Source organism: Bison bison, unplaced genomic scaffold, assembly GCF_000754665.1.
Source record: "Bison bison bison isolate TAMUID 2011002044 unplaced genomic scaffold, Bison_UMD1.0 scf7180017864038, whole genome shotgun sequence".
In the NCBI taxonomy this organism is placed as follows: domain Eukaryota; kingdom Metazoa; phylum Chordata; class Mammalia; order Artiodactyla; family Bovidae; genus Bison; species Bison bison.
Genome location: NW_011494610.1, coordinates 4,815,338 through 4,832,264, shown reverse-complemented (window position 1 = coordinate 4,832,264; position 16,927 = coordinate 4,815,338). Strand labels below are relative to the sequence as shown.

General features: G+C 48.1%; 1 long non-coding RNA gene across 1 annotated transcript in view; it reads right to left on the bottom strand.

Moving 5' to 3' along the window:
* Positions 1 to 10,717: 10,717 nt before the first annotated feature.
* LOC104985089 overlaps positions 10,718 to 16,927 on the bottom strand; it is a 107,406-nt gene continuing 101,196 nt past the window's right edge. The window contains exon 3 of the long non-coding RNA XR_824835.1: positions 10,718 to 10,896. This is a non-coding gene — a long non-coding RNA (uncharacterized LOC104985089). The remainder of the gene's footprint in view (positions 10,897 to 16,927) is intronic.

Genomic DNA, 16,927 nt, shown 5'->3' with positions numbered 1-16,927 from the left:
GAAACCTAACGTGAGGCATGGAGGAGGAACGGAAACCAGTCAGGAGAATTTGGGGGGGAGGGGTTGGTCAGAGGCGCAGCTCATGCAAAGGGAGGGTGGTGAGCAGGAGGGAACCTCCCAACCCCGAGGACCCAAAACCCCAGCATCCCTGGAGCACAGACTGTGTGGTGGGGAAACGGGACAGCCGGGGTGGTCAGGTAGGGACTTGACCCTGAGGGCAATGGGAAGCCACGGAAAGCAGGAGCAGAGACAGATTCACTGTCCCGTGCTCATCCCTCATTTGGGATCACGTGACCACTTCTGGCCGATGGGAGGTCAGACGTACCCTTTCCAGGCTGAGGCATCTAAGACCCAGGGCACAGACCTGCAGGACTCCTCCTGCCACAGGGACGCTGGGCACACAGGCAGGTAAAGGATGGGGGCCCTGGGAGATGGGAGGCGCCATTCCACAGGGAGCTTCCCTGCAGAGGCCCCGGATCCACAGCCTGCTCTGTGTCAGTGAAAAGCAAACGCTCAGTTCAGCCACTGAGGCTCTGAAGCCTGCTCACAGCAGCTGGCGCCGCAAGTCCAGCCTGACTACATCAGTATGTGGAGGACGAGACACCCATGGTGACTCACGGTGGGGGAGAGGCTTTGGTGGAGCAGGCCTAGTAGGTATCAAATTAAAGTCGGATCCGAAATACTGAGGTTTCAGTTCGTGCACATTGGATTTCCGCCTCTGTTCCACAGGCTGAGATCTCTGTTTTGTACACTGTGGGCACATAGTAAGTGGGGAACCAAGGCAGGACGGGGGGCTGGGCTGTCTCCTAGGACTCAGCCCCCAGTGGAGGAGCAGACAGGGGCTTGAGTTCTCACCCTACCACCACTGGCTGGCCACCCACCCCTGGTCAGCTCCTTTTTTCCCTGTCTCCTGGCACTAGGGCTTTCCCAAAGCTCCTCTGCAGACCCAGGTTGGGGGTGCCCTCATCCTGGCCAGTGAGTTGAAGGAGCAGGTGTTAGTCATTCAGTCGTGTCTGACTCTTTGTGACCCCAAAGACTGTAGCCCACTAGGCTCCTCTGTCCATGGGATTCTCCAGGCAAGAATACTGGAGTGGGTTGCCATTCCCTTCTGCAGGGGATCTTCCTGACCCAGGGATTGAACCCAAGTCTCTGGGGTCTCCCGCTTTGCAGGCAGATTCTTTATCAGCTGAGCCACCAGGCAAGCCCCGAACGCGCAGGTGAGTCTTCTCAGATCAGAAGACATCGGCTGAAAAAGACAGAGCCTCTTGCTCAATCCTGCTTCCTCCCTGGAGAGAAATGACACCCGTCTGAAGCTTCAGCCGCCACGTTGTGAGTCTGAGACAACAAACTGGGGGCCAAAAGGTCAACTCGGAAAGGGCCCTCTCACCACATGGGGCATCCTTTAACTTCTGCTCTCCAGACCTCTTGTTAAAAGAGCAAATATTCCCTGAAATAATGCCATTTGCAGCAACATGGACGGACCCAGAGAGTGTCATGCTGAGTGAAGTAAGTCAGACAGAGGAGGAGAAATAAATGGCATCCCTTCGATGTGGAATCTAAAAACAAGTGATATAAATGGAATTACTCACAAAACAGGAAGAGGCTCACAGACTTAGAGGATGGGATTACGGATGCCAGGGGGAAGGACAGAGGGACGGGATAGTTAGGGAGTGTGGGATGGACATGTACACACTGCTGTATTTAAACTGGATAACCAACAAGGACCCACCGTATAGGACAGGAAACTGCTCAGGGTTATGTGGCAGCCCGGATGGGAGGGGAGTTGGGGGAGAATGGACACATGTGTGTGTGGCTGAGACCCTTCCCTGTGCGCCTGAAACCGTCACCACATTGTTGGTTAGTCAACTATACCCCAGTACAAAAGAAAAAGATTTTACAAAATAATTGAAAAAAAATAAAAATTACAAAATTTTTTCTATTTCTTTACATTTGTGTCCATATAAAAAAGAGCAAATATCCTCATCCTTTTAGCTCCAGTTAGAAGGTTTTTTCGCTACCCAGATCCTAATGCTGCTGCTGCTGCTGCTAAGTCGCTTCAGTCGTGTCCGACTCTGTGCAACCCCATAGACGGCAGCCCACCAGGCTCCCCCGTCCCTGGGATTCTCCAGGCAAGAATACTGGAGCAGGTTGCCATTTCCGTCTCCAATGCATGAAGGTGAAAAGTGAAAGTGAAGTCGCTCAGTCCTGTCCGACTCTGAGCAACCGCATGGACCGCAGCCTACCGGGCTCCTCCGTCCATGGGATTTTCCAGGCAAGAGTACTGGAGTGGGGTGCCATCGCCTTCCCCAGATCCTAATACACCCTAACAATTATGCTTTTCTCTTTAGCAACTGCAACCTATCAGTAGTGTAAATGGTTATCTCAGCCCAGGAGGATGAGTCTCACTGCTGAAGCAAGAAAAAAAAGCCACTGTCTCTGTGGGCTAATTGTCACATCCACCATTGGCATAGTCTGGAATCTGAGAGCTGGAGCATCCCTTAGTTGGGGATCTTGGCCTCTGATCCTGCAGGTTGTGGACATTCAAGGTCTGTGTTAAAAGCTTTACAGCCCAGGCCTGTATCGGAGGCTGATCGGATGCCAGCTGCTCTCAGGTTTCACATCTCCTTCCCAAAGCTCAGTGTGCAGCCCCACAGCCATCTGTGCGGGGAGCTTTGCAGGCAGGCTTAATCATTAGCGATGCTTTACACGTCTGCAGGAGGCAGCAAGCCCATGTCTGGGGTGCCGTGGCCTCCTACAGATAAATCCCTATTTCCCCAACCAATCAGGTCTCCATCAGGCTCCTGTCTGCTTCAGCAAACAGAACTCTGAGCCCAGCGATGCCACATCAGCGTTTACTTCTGTCTCATCACGCACATACCAATCTTAAATTCATAGAAAGTAAGAGTGGAAGGGATTTGAGAGGGCAGTGGGCCCAGCGTATCCATATTACAGATGGGAAGACTGAGGCCTGCAGAGGAGGTGAATTTGGCCCTGGCTCACGCTACGACTTAGAGGCAAAGCCAGAGCTAAAATCCAGGTCCCCATGGATATCAAAAAAATCTCTTAAACATAAACTGGACACAAATACCTGTATGTCCACACAAGTATTACAATAAAATAGAAAGATGTTCCTCTGGGTTTTGGAATGAGATCACGAAGATCAAGTGGTCAAGTGTATATAAGAAGCCACACTTAAAGTGGGCTGATTATTTTAAATGCGTCTTGTAATCGAGAAGCCCAGAGACGTGCCCGACTTCATCCAGCAAGCTGAGAAATCTCTTCTGGATGCTCCGTCTCACAGCTGTGCCATGCTCTGCTGACCCGTGCTGGGGGTCCCCATGGGGTGGCAGGACAGCCCTGAGCATCCCCAGGCCCACAGCCAATCACTTTTACAAGCCCAGAGGGAAGAAAGTGCCCCCCAAGACCCAGGGCTGACCCTCCTCTGAACAGCTAACTGCAGCCAAAGAACGTGGTGCTCAACCCTCCTAGCCAACCACCTGAACAGGAGTGGGCCAGGTCCTCCCAGAGCCCTGTGCTTTCTCAGAGGCGGGGAAGGGGGTTCACCAGATGGCTGCGTCAGCGAGGAGTGTGAACTGTAGTCCCTTTGGTGTCCCTACAGACCCCAAAACACGACTCCCACATGTGAGTGAACACATGAATGAATGGCGTCTCATGAACACTGGCTTGCCGAACCGTCCGTGCTGAGTGCTTATGCTATAAGGCTGTGAGGACTCTCCCATCTCTCTTCATACTTTCCCCTGTCACAGCCCAAGTCTTCTGCAAGGCCCTGGAGAAGCTGGTGAACAGGAAAAGCAAGAAGGGACCTATTTCGATTGTGCCAGGGGATCAGGAAAGGTCCCCACCCGATGCTGATCAAGACCTTTGCCCCCAGGCACTTCCTGCCATGACGGGACCCCTGACCTTCAGCACAAAGGACTGTCACAGAGCACAGAGCAGAGGCTTCAGAATCCGGCAGACCTGGGCTCAAGCCCCAGCGCTGCCCCGTGTCAGCTGAGGGTCCTCCTGCACTTCCCGCCCCGCTCTGAGCTCAGTGTTCTCACCGGTGAGGTGGGAGTAGCTAGAGAGCCTGTCCCTGGGAGCCGGAGGCAGAGGGGCCGGGTGACAGGACGGGTCGGGGGCACAGTGCTTGTGACACATCCTGGGTGACACCACTAGCTATTCGGGTCCCAGGCGCCACTCTTGACCCCTTTGACGTCCAACATACTTGTCAGAAAAGCACCTGGTTGGCAGGAACAGAGCCCTCTGGGGCTTTAATAATAAAGAAGGGGGTGGCGAAGCGTCCAGAGTACGAGAATAACAAATACAAGGGGCTACCATAGTCTACAGAAAAGTTCTGAAAGAATAATTCTCTTAATCCCCCCAGTAATCCCGCTGGAGATCTGCTATTGCATCCCTTATACAGATGAGGAAAATAGAGGCTCAGAAAGTCTAAGTCATCTGCCCATTTTACGCAGCTAGTGTCCAAGATCAGGGTTTTTAAACAGACATAGAGGACAGACCTATGGAGAGGGCAGGAGAGGGTGAGATGTATGGAGAGAGTAACATGGAAACTTACATTACCATATGTAAAATAGATAGCCAATGGGAATTTGCTGCATGGCTCAGGAACTCAGAGTTTGTATCAACCTAAAGGGGTGGGATGGGAAGGGAGGTGGGAGGAAGATTCCAGAGGGAGGGGACATATGTACACCTACGGTTGATTCATGTTGATCTTGGCAGAAAACAACAAAATTCTGTAAAGTAATTATCCTTCAATTGAAAAAAAAAATAAATTGAAAAAAAAAAAACCAAACCTGTGATCCCACCCTCCCCTTCATCAGGAAGGCGGCACGTAACCCAAGTTCACCCAATCAGAGTGCCCTGGCCTCCCTCCCAGAGGGACGGGGGTGTGGATGGACATGTTATCTGAAGACACCAATCCAATCCAATCCTGGCAGGGCTTTTACGGAAAGACCTCTCTCTCTGCAGGAGACGCTACGCAGGAGGCCACCAATTCCCATCTGCAACTGGGAGTAAAGTCAGATCCAACAGAACCGAACGGACTGGGAGTCGGGGAGAGGAAGTTTCCCAGAAGGAAATCAAGATGCTGTTTCCAGGGGAAGAGGGAAGGAGGGCTGTCCAAACAGCAGATGGTCATCACGGTCACAATTACCAGGGGGCTCTGCGAGCCACCTGCCAAGTATCAGACCATTGGCTTCCTTGTGACCCCAGATCACCCAGCACATGTACTGATCGGGTCCCAGTCCAGGAGAAGGGTCCAGGTCAGAAAATGATTCAAGGACCCCCCGATGAGCCAGGGAGGCACTGACTTTGCTCCCCAGTTTAAATGCGGGACTCAGATTATCTAAGTTTTATCTGCCACTCATCGCCCTCTCGCTGACACTAATTATTTTGTCAGGATGCTTCTCTAGAGCCAGGCTCTGCTCTTCCCCAGCAGCCTCCCCGGGGCTTGGCTGTAAACAGAAGGGTGGATGTGGATGAGCCCGGAGCGTCAGAACTGCGGCACTGAGATAACGGGTGCAGCTGTGCGGTGAGAGCGGGATGAAGTTTGAGAGTCTGTCTCTGTTTGTGCATCCCCATCACCTCCCCGCCACCAGCGCTGGCTGAAAATGACAAGACTACCTAGAGGTCATTTATCAACCCCACCACCTGCCAAGCCCACTTAGCACCTGGTCCCATCCATTCCCCCTCCTAACTCTTCTTCAAAATCCACTCTCTGTTGTCCATCTTTTTCCCTGTATCACCTCTGCCTGACCGTGGCAGCCCTCTCACTGATCATACCTCCACCCTTGCCGTGTGTACTAAGTCGCTTCAGTCGTGCCTGACTCTTTGCAATCCTGTGGACTATAACCTGCCAGGCTCCTCCGTCCATGGGATTCTCCAGGCAAGAAGACTAGAGTGGATTGCTCCAGGGCGTCTTCCCAACCAGGCACTGAACCCACGTCTCCTGTGTCTCCTGCGTGGCAAGTAGATTCTTTACCTCCAAACCACTGGGAAACCCTCCACCGTTGCCATCCAGAAGCAAATACAACCCTAGAATCCATTCCCCTCACTCATGAACATCCTGCCAGAGTTCCCTATTGCCCTCAGAATAAAGTCCAGGCTCCTTGGCTTGGAGGAACCTGCGTGGCTTGGCCACTGACACTTCTTTCTAGCTTTCTGTCACTATCTCACAATGAACTCTGGGTTCCTCAGATGCACGAAGTTCTCTCCCCTCTCTGAGGTCTTTGCTTTTGCTGTTTCCTCTACTTGCAACACTTCTCTCCATTTCTTCACTGGCTTAAATCCCAGCCATCCTTCAGTGCTCAGCAGAGAACCCGTTGTCTGGAGAAATGCTAGTTTCGCCTGCTGCAGGCTCCCATAGCATTCTGCTCTGTGCCAATCACGAGTAAACTGTCATTCTTTATTTGCCATAAAACATGCACACACAGAGTATGTGTTTTGGGTGGGGGAGGGACTTTGGCTTATTGTTCAGTTTCTCTAGCACAATGCTTGGTACATAAAAGGCACCCAGTAAATTTTTTGTTGGGGTTCCCTGGTGGCTCAGGGGTAAAGAACCTGCCTGCCAATGCAGGAGATGCAGGTTCGATCCCTGGGTTGGGAAGATCCTCTGGGGAAGGAAATGGCAACCCACTCCAGTGTTCTTGCCTGGAGAATCTCAGGGACGGGGGAGCCTGGTGGGCTGCCGTCTATGGGGTCACACAGAGTCGGACACGACTGAAGTGACTTAGCATAGCATAGTATAGCATATCTTCTTTGATAAAGTATATTTTCAAACCTTTTGAGCTTCAGAGTTCCTTATATACTCTGCATTCAAGTCCTTTATCAGATAAGTTATTTACCAATATTTTCTCCCATTTTATGACTTGTTTTTTTCTTCTCTTAAAAGTATATTTCAAAGAATAGAGTTCCTAATTTTGATGAATTCCAATTTATCGATTTGTTCTACAGTGTGAAAACCTTCTCTGGGCAAAAAGCCAAGACAATCATACAACTCCTATTGACTCCCTTCTCTCAGAGATAACTGTTATCCCTGCTATATATGATCACATATGTTGCTTCTTTTTCCCCTAATTTTTGAATAATTTAAAAAAGAAAGGTAAATCTAGCCTCTGTTACTTCATCTTGATTTGAGTAAAAATCTCTACAAGTTTTGATACTTAATCTTTTCATTATTGAATTGAAAATATTTTCTAATCTCCACTGTAATTCCTACACTTGATCTTAGCCAAAAGACTGAAGAGTGATCCACTATAATTTCTTCTTTAACATATCAGTTATTTATTCCAAACACGTGGGAGTTTTCTAGTTATATTTGAATTAATTTCTAGCTTAATTCTACTATAATCAGAAAATATATTCTATGTGATTTCAGCCCTTTGAAATTTGAAGAGACTTGCCTTATGGCCTAATGTGTAGTCTATTTTGTTAAATGTTCCATGAGCTCTTGACAAAAACGTGTACTCTGTAGTTCTAGGGTGCAACGTTCTATATATGCCAATTATGTCAACTTATTAATAATGTTGATTAAACGTTCTAAATCTTTAGCTGTTCTGATTGTTTTTTTCCTACCAGTTACTGATAGAAGCATATTAAAAATCACTTAATAAGATTGAGATTTGTCTATTTCTCCTTTTGAAAGTGAGAGTGAAAGTTGATCAGTTGTGTCCAACTCTTTGGGACCCCATGGACTATACAGTCCATGGAATTCTCCAGGCCAGAATACTGCAATGGGTAGCCATTCCGTTCTCCAAGGGATCGAATCCAGGTCTCCCTCATTGCAGGTGGATTCTTTACCAGCTGAGCCACCATGGAAGCCCAAGAATACTGGAGTGGGTAGCCTATCCTTTCTCCAGGGGAATCTTCCCAAACCAGGAATCGAACCAGGGTCTCCTGCATTGGAGATGGGTTCTTTATCAGCTGAGCTTGTCAATTTTAAGGCTATGGTATCATACACAAACAAATTTAGAATTGCCATGTATTTCTTAGAGAGTGTGATTTTTATCCTTATGGAATATCCTTCTTTACCTCTAGTAATATTTTTACCTAACAGTGTATTTTCAGACAACACTAATATCTGAATTTTCTATGGTTCTATTTCTGTTGGCTGTATCTTCTCTTATTTTTTTTTAATCTTTTTGTCTTTCTGCTTACTTGTTGTTGTATGCTAGACATTGTAGGTGGAAAATGTAGAGGATTTTAACCTCTACATCATATTTTCTTAGAGTGGATTCTCCAGAAAGTAGAAGCTCAGACCTTGACCTGTGCATAGACAGTTCATTTGGGGTGGTAATCCAAATGCACAGGCGTGGGGTTCTGAGTAGAATAAAACAGGGAAAAAGAAAAAAGCAATTTCTGGGCACCTCCTTGAGTTGGTCGTTACCTTAAGCTACTGGTGATTGATCCTGCCAAGACCTCCTAAAAAATATAAATATAACTCGGAATTTTCTTCCTGAAGAATGGAAGGGAGATGCACTTACTCTACAACCCACATCTCCCATTGATGAAGAGTTGCTCTGTAAGTGGATAACTCCCTTTTACTTCCAGGCTGCATGTGTATGAAAGGCAGGTTCCCACAGGCACCAGAGAACCCCTGGTCTGGGAAGTTAAGGGATATGCAGAGGTTGATGCAGCGTTCTCGAGTGACACCTGCATAAAGCTAGCTCTGGGAGCTGTGGCTGCAGTGAGATCCAGGGCAACAGGATGCAAGGAAGAGCAAATGTAAATGTTCCGACCTCTTTCCAAAGATTTACCTCTGCTTCTGGCAGACAACCAGGTTAAGATCAACTTAATCCAATCAGGGACTGAGATGACTCACTGTTGAGCTTCAGTCTTTCTGAGAGAGGATCTAAGCTCATCCTTACTCCCAGGGAGCAGCTCTCCAGGGCTCCAACTGAAAGCTGAGGCTGTTCCCCAGGGCCCCTCTTTCTTGGCAGGCCCTGAATGCCAGTGTTTGTTGCCCTAGCTCTATAAATCTGCCAAGAGTATTGCTCAGCCCATCAGCCCCTGCTTCCAAATCAGCAAATGCTGCAAAAGGAAAATTGTTTGAAATACTAGACTCAAGTCTGGGAGCTTCTCTTTTTTCCTGGGATCTTGGCCCCTCAAACCCTTAGCAGCTTTCTAAAACCTTCAAAGGGATTTTTTTTTTTTTGGTCTAGGTTTCCCATTCATCCTCAACAGGAAGACTGGCCCAAGACAAGCTAGACTGCCATTGCCAGAATCAGGACACCCTCGGTTGCCCGTGAAAAGGTTAATGGTGAACATGGCACCATGATGTTAAAAACTGCCTTAGGGAATAGAGTCATCTCAAAAGCCAAGTCTGAGCTCTGCATCCGTTAAAGAATGGTTCCATCCTTTGTCATCTCTGCTTTGCAGGATCCTCCTAGGGCTGGCACAACGCCTGGCATTTAGCACATACTTAAAATGTACCAATAAATAATCTGCATACCAAGCTGATTTTGTGTCTGTGGAGGATGCCTGTAGGGGCTGGGAAGAGCACGCCCCATCTCAAAGTCTCTCTGCCGCTGCTAAGAAGCTGAGGTGGAGGTTCACAGACTTCCTCAGTCATAAGAACCTCTTGCAAAGACTATGATATCAGCTCATTTCTGGGCTCCTCTCTGCAGATTCTCATTCAGCCCTAAAGCCAGTGTCCATCAAGAGAATCTACCCAGTGTGACAACAACCCCAGCACTGATATCTGCCCAGGACCCGAAATTCTTGATTTAGGGAAGACTCAGTCTAGGGACTCCCCCTTGAAGAGGACCTCCTGGCTAAGAGGAGCTGAGGTTGAAGGTACAGTATCTGCTGGGATGGTTTTCTCCAAAATGTAGAACCTTTATGACTTCGGATGGTGAGGAGGAGGGAGCACCGTATTAAAAAGCATTGAGTCAGAGAGGGGGTGGCTCCTGGTCTGTCGTCCTGTAGGATAAAGGCTCAGGACGGTGCTACGATGTCTCTGAGAGTCCTCTGACACCTGTCATTTCCCCTCCGACAAAAAAGGGGCAGGTGTCAGGTTAAGAGCCTTCTTAGGCAGCTGAATCTAGCTGGTATATAATGACATTACTTCCATTGTAGCTCTATTTCCTATAAATCCTACTTTTAGAACATGATCTTGGCTTCCTATTTGTGTAAGTTTCCCTTTAAGTAAACTCATGTGAGTTTATGTAAACAAAAATATTAAGTTACTAGTAGCCTGGTTCATACATAAATATGGCAAAACTCAGGAAGGTTGTGTGCAAAGAAGTGAAATTTGAGGAAGTGTGTACTTAAGGAGTTCTCCTTCACTTGGAGCAGACAGGTGTGACATGAAGACTCTAGAGAGCAAGAGAACCAAAGCAAATGACCTCCTCTAGGGCTTATCACCTGACCAGGGAGGATCCAGGGTGAGTGGGCCAGATGGTCAGGCTGCCTGAAGTGCCCTCTCCCTGGGATGCGTTCCACTGGGTTCTAATGACGCATTTACCAGCGATCCTAGTTCAGATGCAAACATTCTGAGGAATCGAGAGTCCTCAGTAGCACCCCCGATGCCTGCCCTTTGAGACTGAACCGGGACAAGTGTTCACCCACAGGAAAGTTCTCGCTTCACCCACCAGAATGGGGAAACGGGGGTAGGTGAGAACTTCCGTGTGGGTGCCTGGGACCTGAGAGACCCGGGAAGAATGCTGGAGCGGGCGGGCGCCTTCTTCACAAGCATTCACGGAATGTCGTCCACGGGCCCCTGAACCTTCACCACGGTGGACCCAATGCTCACCATCAATGGGGCAGCTCTTCCCACTTCCAGAACCTTCCGAGTTCCATTAGTGAAGGCCACTGATTGGATCAGCACACATTTGCTGCAAAAAAACTGTAAGATCCATTCCACTCCCGCATATGTATCTGGAAAAAAAAAATGAAAACACGAATTCAAACAGATACATGCATGCCAATGTTCCAAGTAGCATCATTCAAAATAGCCAAGGCATGGGAGCAACCTAGGTGCCCATCAGCAGCAACTGGATAAAGACGATGTGGTCTATATGTATATATGTATATACACACACACACACACGTAGTGGAATGTGAGCTAAAAAAAGAGTGAAATTCTGCCGTTTGCAGCAATGTGGATGGACCGAGAGAGTATTATGTTCAGTGAAATAAGTCAGAGGAAGACAAAGACTGTATATCACTTACATGTGAAATCTGAAAAATAACACAAAGGAATATATATATGCAAACAGGACAGACTCACAGACATAAAAAAAACTTGTGGTTACCAAAGGGGAGGGACAGGGACAAATTAAGGGTGTGAGAGTAACAGATACAGACTCTTATGCATAAAACAGATGAACAACCAGGATTTACCAATAGCGCAGGGAATTACGGGCTTCCCTGATAGCTCAGACAGTAAGAATCTGCCTGCAATGCAGGAGTCCCAGATTCAATCCCTAGATGAGGAAGATCCCCTGGAGAAGGAACTGGCAACACACTCCAGTACTCTTGCCTGGAGAATCCCATGGACAGAGGAGCCTGGTGGGCTAGAGTCCATGGGGTTGCAGAGTCAGACACAGCTAAGCGACTAACACATACATACACACAGACAGGAAATTATACCCCTGATCTTGTAATAACCTACAATGGAGAATAATTGACAAGTACTGAGTCACTATGCTGTACACCCGAATCTAAAATTATATTGTAAATCAACTATACTTTAGTTAAAAAGGAAAAAAGTAAGGTCCGAAGATGACACAGCCATGAGGGAGCAGAGGAAGTCAATGACCCCGCCTGCCACGTGACCTAAGATGAACGACTCTTCTTCCCCCAAACACCGTGACGGTGACAGAGCCACCCACGGCACTCACACCCACAGCTAATTTCTCATCGTGCAGCTTTCACAAATGAGTGACAGGGAAGATATTTATCAGGGAAATCTTTCTGTCCATGCAGCCACCCAGACTATGGAATGTTCTTCTTCTTCAATTTCTGTCTTATGCGTCCTGCAGAAGCAAATAAGAATGAGTTAAGGAGCCTCTCTGGGAAGGCAGGAGATAAATATACATGTTTCAGAACCAAGAAACATCCCGCCTGTAAGGGATGGAGGCTGAAAAGAGAGGAGTAAGATGTAAAATGGCAGCCCAAGGGTCCAGCAGTGTGGTTGGTTTTGTTTTTTTTTTTAATCTTTAAAATACGTAAACATTCAGATATCTAAAATAAAAAATCCAGCTATCTGGCTTTTCTGGAAAAATAAGTTCTGACCCCATGGTAGGAAAGATGTCAACTGCCTGGCAGAGTGACGTGACCAAGGTGCAAGCTCTCCGGTTTGCCTCCACCCTCCCAGCCCACTTCACTCGTTCCCTCCCGAGTGATCAGCTCCCCTTGGTGTGCCCCAGATGGTTCTGGTCTTACAACTGAAAGTCCCGTGTCCGAGGCACCCAGTCAGTCCTGGACAAACCAAGACAGTTGCCTGCCTTAGGTATCTGCCTGGTCCCAAGAAACAGAGGCAATAATACTCACATAGTTTGTGTTTCATGCTAAGAAGAGTTCTCGGCATCTTAACCAAATTAACTCCCTTAATCTTCACAGAAACCTCATAGTATGAGGCAGGTACTAAAACCATCCTCATTATTACAGATGAGACCCTGAGGCACAGATAGCTGAAGTCATGCCCAGCCCAGAGGACTCTGCTATGGGCTAGGACTTCAGTCTAATTCCGTGTGTGTGTGTGTGTGTGTGTGTGCATGCACCTGTGTGTTAGTCACTCAGTCGTGTCCGACTCTTTGCGACCCCATGGACTCTAGCCCACCAGGATCCTTTGTCCATGGGATTCTCCAGGCAAGAGTACTGGAGTGGGTTGCTTGCCATTTCCTTCTCCAGGAGATCCTCCTGACCCAGGGATCAAACTTGGGTCTCCTACATTGCAGGCAGATACTTTACCATCTGCCCACTGGGGTCTCTAATCCAGGTGAGCCAAGGCCCCTCATTTTATGCTGATGTGAAAGGAAGGCACACGGGCTGCTTCTCACCCACTTATCCCCATGGCTCTGTGTGGCAGATGTGTTCCTTGCCTGTGTTAGTCGCTCAACTGAGATTCTATAAAGATGAAATACTTGGGGCTGTGGCAGCTACTTTGTGACAAAGGTCAGGCTTAAGGATGGAAAGTCAACAGATTCAGGAACAGAAAAGTCCAGCCCCCAAACCTCTTGTGGAGTGACCCCACCTCCAGATTCCTTTATATACTGACACTGTGAGTTCCTTACCCTGTTTTTGCAACTGAAGTAATGCTCAAAATTCTCCAAGCCAGCCTTCAACAGTACATGAACCGAGAACTTCCTGATGTTCAAGCTGGATTTAGAAAAAGTAGAGGAGTGAGAGATCAAATTGCCAACATCCGCTGGGTCATCGAAAAAGCAAGAGTTCGAGAAAAACACCTACTTCTGCTTCATTGACTACACCAAAGCCTTGACTGTGCGGATCACAATAAACTGTGGAAAATTCTTAAAGAGGTGGGAATACCAGACCACCTGACCTGCCTCCTGAGAAATCTGTATGCAGGTCAAGAAGCAATAGTTAGAGCCAGACATGGAACAGCAGACTGGTTCCAAATTAGGAACGGAGTACGTCAAGGCTGTATATTGTTGCCCTGCTCATTTAACTTCTGTGCAGAGTACATCATGAGAAACGCTGGGCTGGATGAAGCACAAGTTGGAATCAAAATTGCCGGGAGAAATATCAATAACCTCAGATATGCAGATGACACCACCCTCATGGCAGAAAGTGAAGAGGAACTAAAGAGCTTCTGGATGAAGATGAAAGAGGAGAGTGAAAAAGTTGGCTTAAGACTCAACATTCAAAAAACTAAGATCATTGCATCCAGTCCCATCACTTCATGGCAAATAGATGGGGAAACAATGGAAACAGTGACAGACTTTATTTTCTTGGGCTCCAAAATCACTGCATATGGTGACTGCAGTCATGAAACTAAAAGACGCTTGCTCCTTAGAAGAAAAGCTATGACATTCCTACAAAGCATGTTAAAAAGCAGAGACATTACTTTACCCACAAAGGTCCATCTAGTCAAAGCTATGGTTTCTCCGGTAGTCATGTATGGATATGAGAGTTGGACCATAAAGAAAGCTGAGCACCAAAGAATTGATGCTTTTGAACTGTGGTGTTGGAGAAGACTCTTGAGAGACCCTTGGACTGTAAGATCAAACCAGTCGATCCTAAAGGAAATCAGTCCTGAATGTTCATTGGAAGGACTGATGCTGAGGTTGAAGCTGTAATTCTCTGGCCACTTGATGTGAAGAGCCAGCCCTTTAGAAAAGACCCTGATGCTGGAAAAGACTGAAGACAGGAAGAGAAGGGGACGACAGAGGATGAGATGGTTGGATGGCATCACCAACTCAGTGGACATGAGTTTGAGCAAGCTCTGGAGATTGTGAAGGACAGGGAAGCCTGGCACACTGTGGTCCATGGGGTTGCAAACAGTCAGACACAACTGAGTGACTGAAAACAACAAATATCCCAACTAATACACCATGGGATCCTCAAGAATACCTTTGCTTTTCCCATGAAGTCTAGAGCAGCTTGCTCCCTATTTTCCTTCTGTCTGTGCCCCTCATGACCTTATAGAGATTTCCAAGGTTTAGGGGCACCTCGTAAGCATGAGACACCCCAGACCAGTTTCACTACGCCAGGCACATTAAAGAGATCAGTTGGTTGATAGGCCAAAACGTCACCATATAGAAGGGAACCAATTCAAGAGAAGGGCCCAGTTTTCCTGCAATTCACTCAATAAGCAACTCTGTACGCTGGGCTTCCCTGGCGGCTCAGACAGTAAAGAATCTGCCCGAAATGCAGGAGATCCCCTGGAGAAGGGAATGGCTTGCCCGCTCCAGGATTCTTGCCTGGAAAATTCTACGGACAGAGGAGCCTGGCGGGCTACAGTTCATGGGGTCCCAAAGAGTCAGACATAACCGGCAACTAACACTTTCACTCCTCTTTGAGTTTCTACCAAAGGCCAAGAACCGTCCAGGTCGTGGTTACTTCATGTCTCTCGAATCACCTCACCCCATCGCAGCATCCTCAGGTCCTGCTGTGACACTCACTGCCTTTAACAGGACACTTCACCTTTCTGTGCCTCAGTTTCTCCATATTTAAAATGGAGATAAAATAATTCCAGCCTCCTGAGGTCACTGGGATGATTTAATAAAACAGTGATGGCAATGTTTTCAACAAAGCACCTGGCATGTAGAGATGCTCCATTAATGTCCGTGATTATCTCTGTTTTGGGGTGGAAAGTGGAATAATTTAGTAAAGTGAGGACACCAGTGTTTCCATTCTGCAAGTAAGGAGCTTAAAACTCTGAGATTCTCTCAAGGCACCCAAATATCTAAATTTGAGTTTAGACCCAGATCTGTCCAAGTACAAAACCTATTCTAGAGAGTGGAATATTATTTTGAAGTAGGTAATAAAGAGAAGGAAAAAAAAACACAGGAATTTTTATCCACATTTGGGATCCTAATAAAAAAGCAAAGCTGCCTTTTGCATGGCAGCCTAAACATTTTTCAGTGAGACCTTTGATTAAAGACAATTACCCTTGCTTTGGTGATAGAAAAGCTGATCTCAGCGAATCAAGAAAGCTATCCCCAAATGACAATTGGAATTAAATATCCACTCAGCTACTCCAGATGGTCTCTGAAGCCATGGAACCACAAGACTTGATTACAATGACAAGTACAGGGTCACGGGCCCGGCTGGAAGAGAACAAAATCCACTTTCAAACGATTCTCCAATGACTTCAATTAACTGTGGGCTAAAGCAGACAGTTAGCTGTATAAGCATAGATCTCTGCTTTTAATTAAATTTCCTCTAGTCTAAATGCCGCTTTGAGATTTTCAGAAGGAAAACACAATATCCAGGAAATGCAATTGGATCTGATGTGTGTGTGTTGTGTAGAGTTCAGGTGGACCCTACCCCCCCAGAAGCACGTGTAAAAGCTCATATTTATAATTATTATTAGCAACCTTCTCATAAGACCCACGCTTCTACTCACTCGGTTTCCATCCGTCCTATCTGCTAAGTCACTTCAGTCGTGTCCGACTCTGTGCGACCCCATAGACAGCAGCCCATAAGGGTCAGCAAACTCCAGCCCCCAGGGCCCAGCGTGGGCAGTGCTTGTTTCCCTAAACATAATTCTGGAATACAGGCTCGCTTGTTCGTTTCTTTACCTACGACTGCCTGCATGCGGCCCCAGCAGAGTGGAGGCCTTAGGTGGCCAGCAAAGCCCAAGACGTTTGCTGAGCCCTGCAGAGGCCGTAGGACAAAGCCCCCCTGAAGAGTCTGTCGGCCGTGCTCAGGAGTCTGGACTTCATCCAGGAGGCAGCAGGGAGCCACTGAAAGATTCGGAGAAGGCTGCAGAGTGGTCGAGGGGAGCGGGGGAGGTTGGAGCCCAGCCCCACCCGGGGCCACTCACCCCACCTGGATAAGGCTGCTCGTTGCAAACTCCTGTGAGGCTACTTGGGCGCTGTTGCTGGTGTGGCCAGCCCTCCTGCCAGGGAGCAGAACCAGCCCCACAAGCCCGGGGGCAGTGCCCCTCCCCGACCAGGCTGCAGCCCCCAGACAGCAGCTGGAGAGACGCCAGGCTCCCCGTGCCACACAGCTCCCAGCTGGACAGAGCCCCGGGTGCCCACAAGGCTCCCAGCCAGATGGAGTTCCCAGCTGGATGGAGCCCTGGATGCCCATGAGGCTCCAAGCTGGACGGAGCCCCGGGTGCCCACGAGGCGCCTGCCCCCACGGCAGACCCTTCCGTGTCCTCTTTCCCTTCCCCCACGGCCAACACCAAACCCCTGTCATAAGCTCTGCTTCTGGGGGACCAAACAAGACAGCTGGATCCTCCTCTAAGAAAGATCACTCGGGGTGTCCCTCA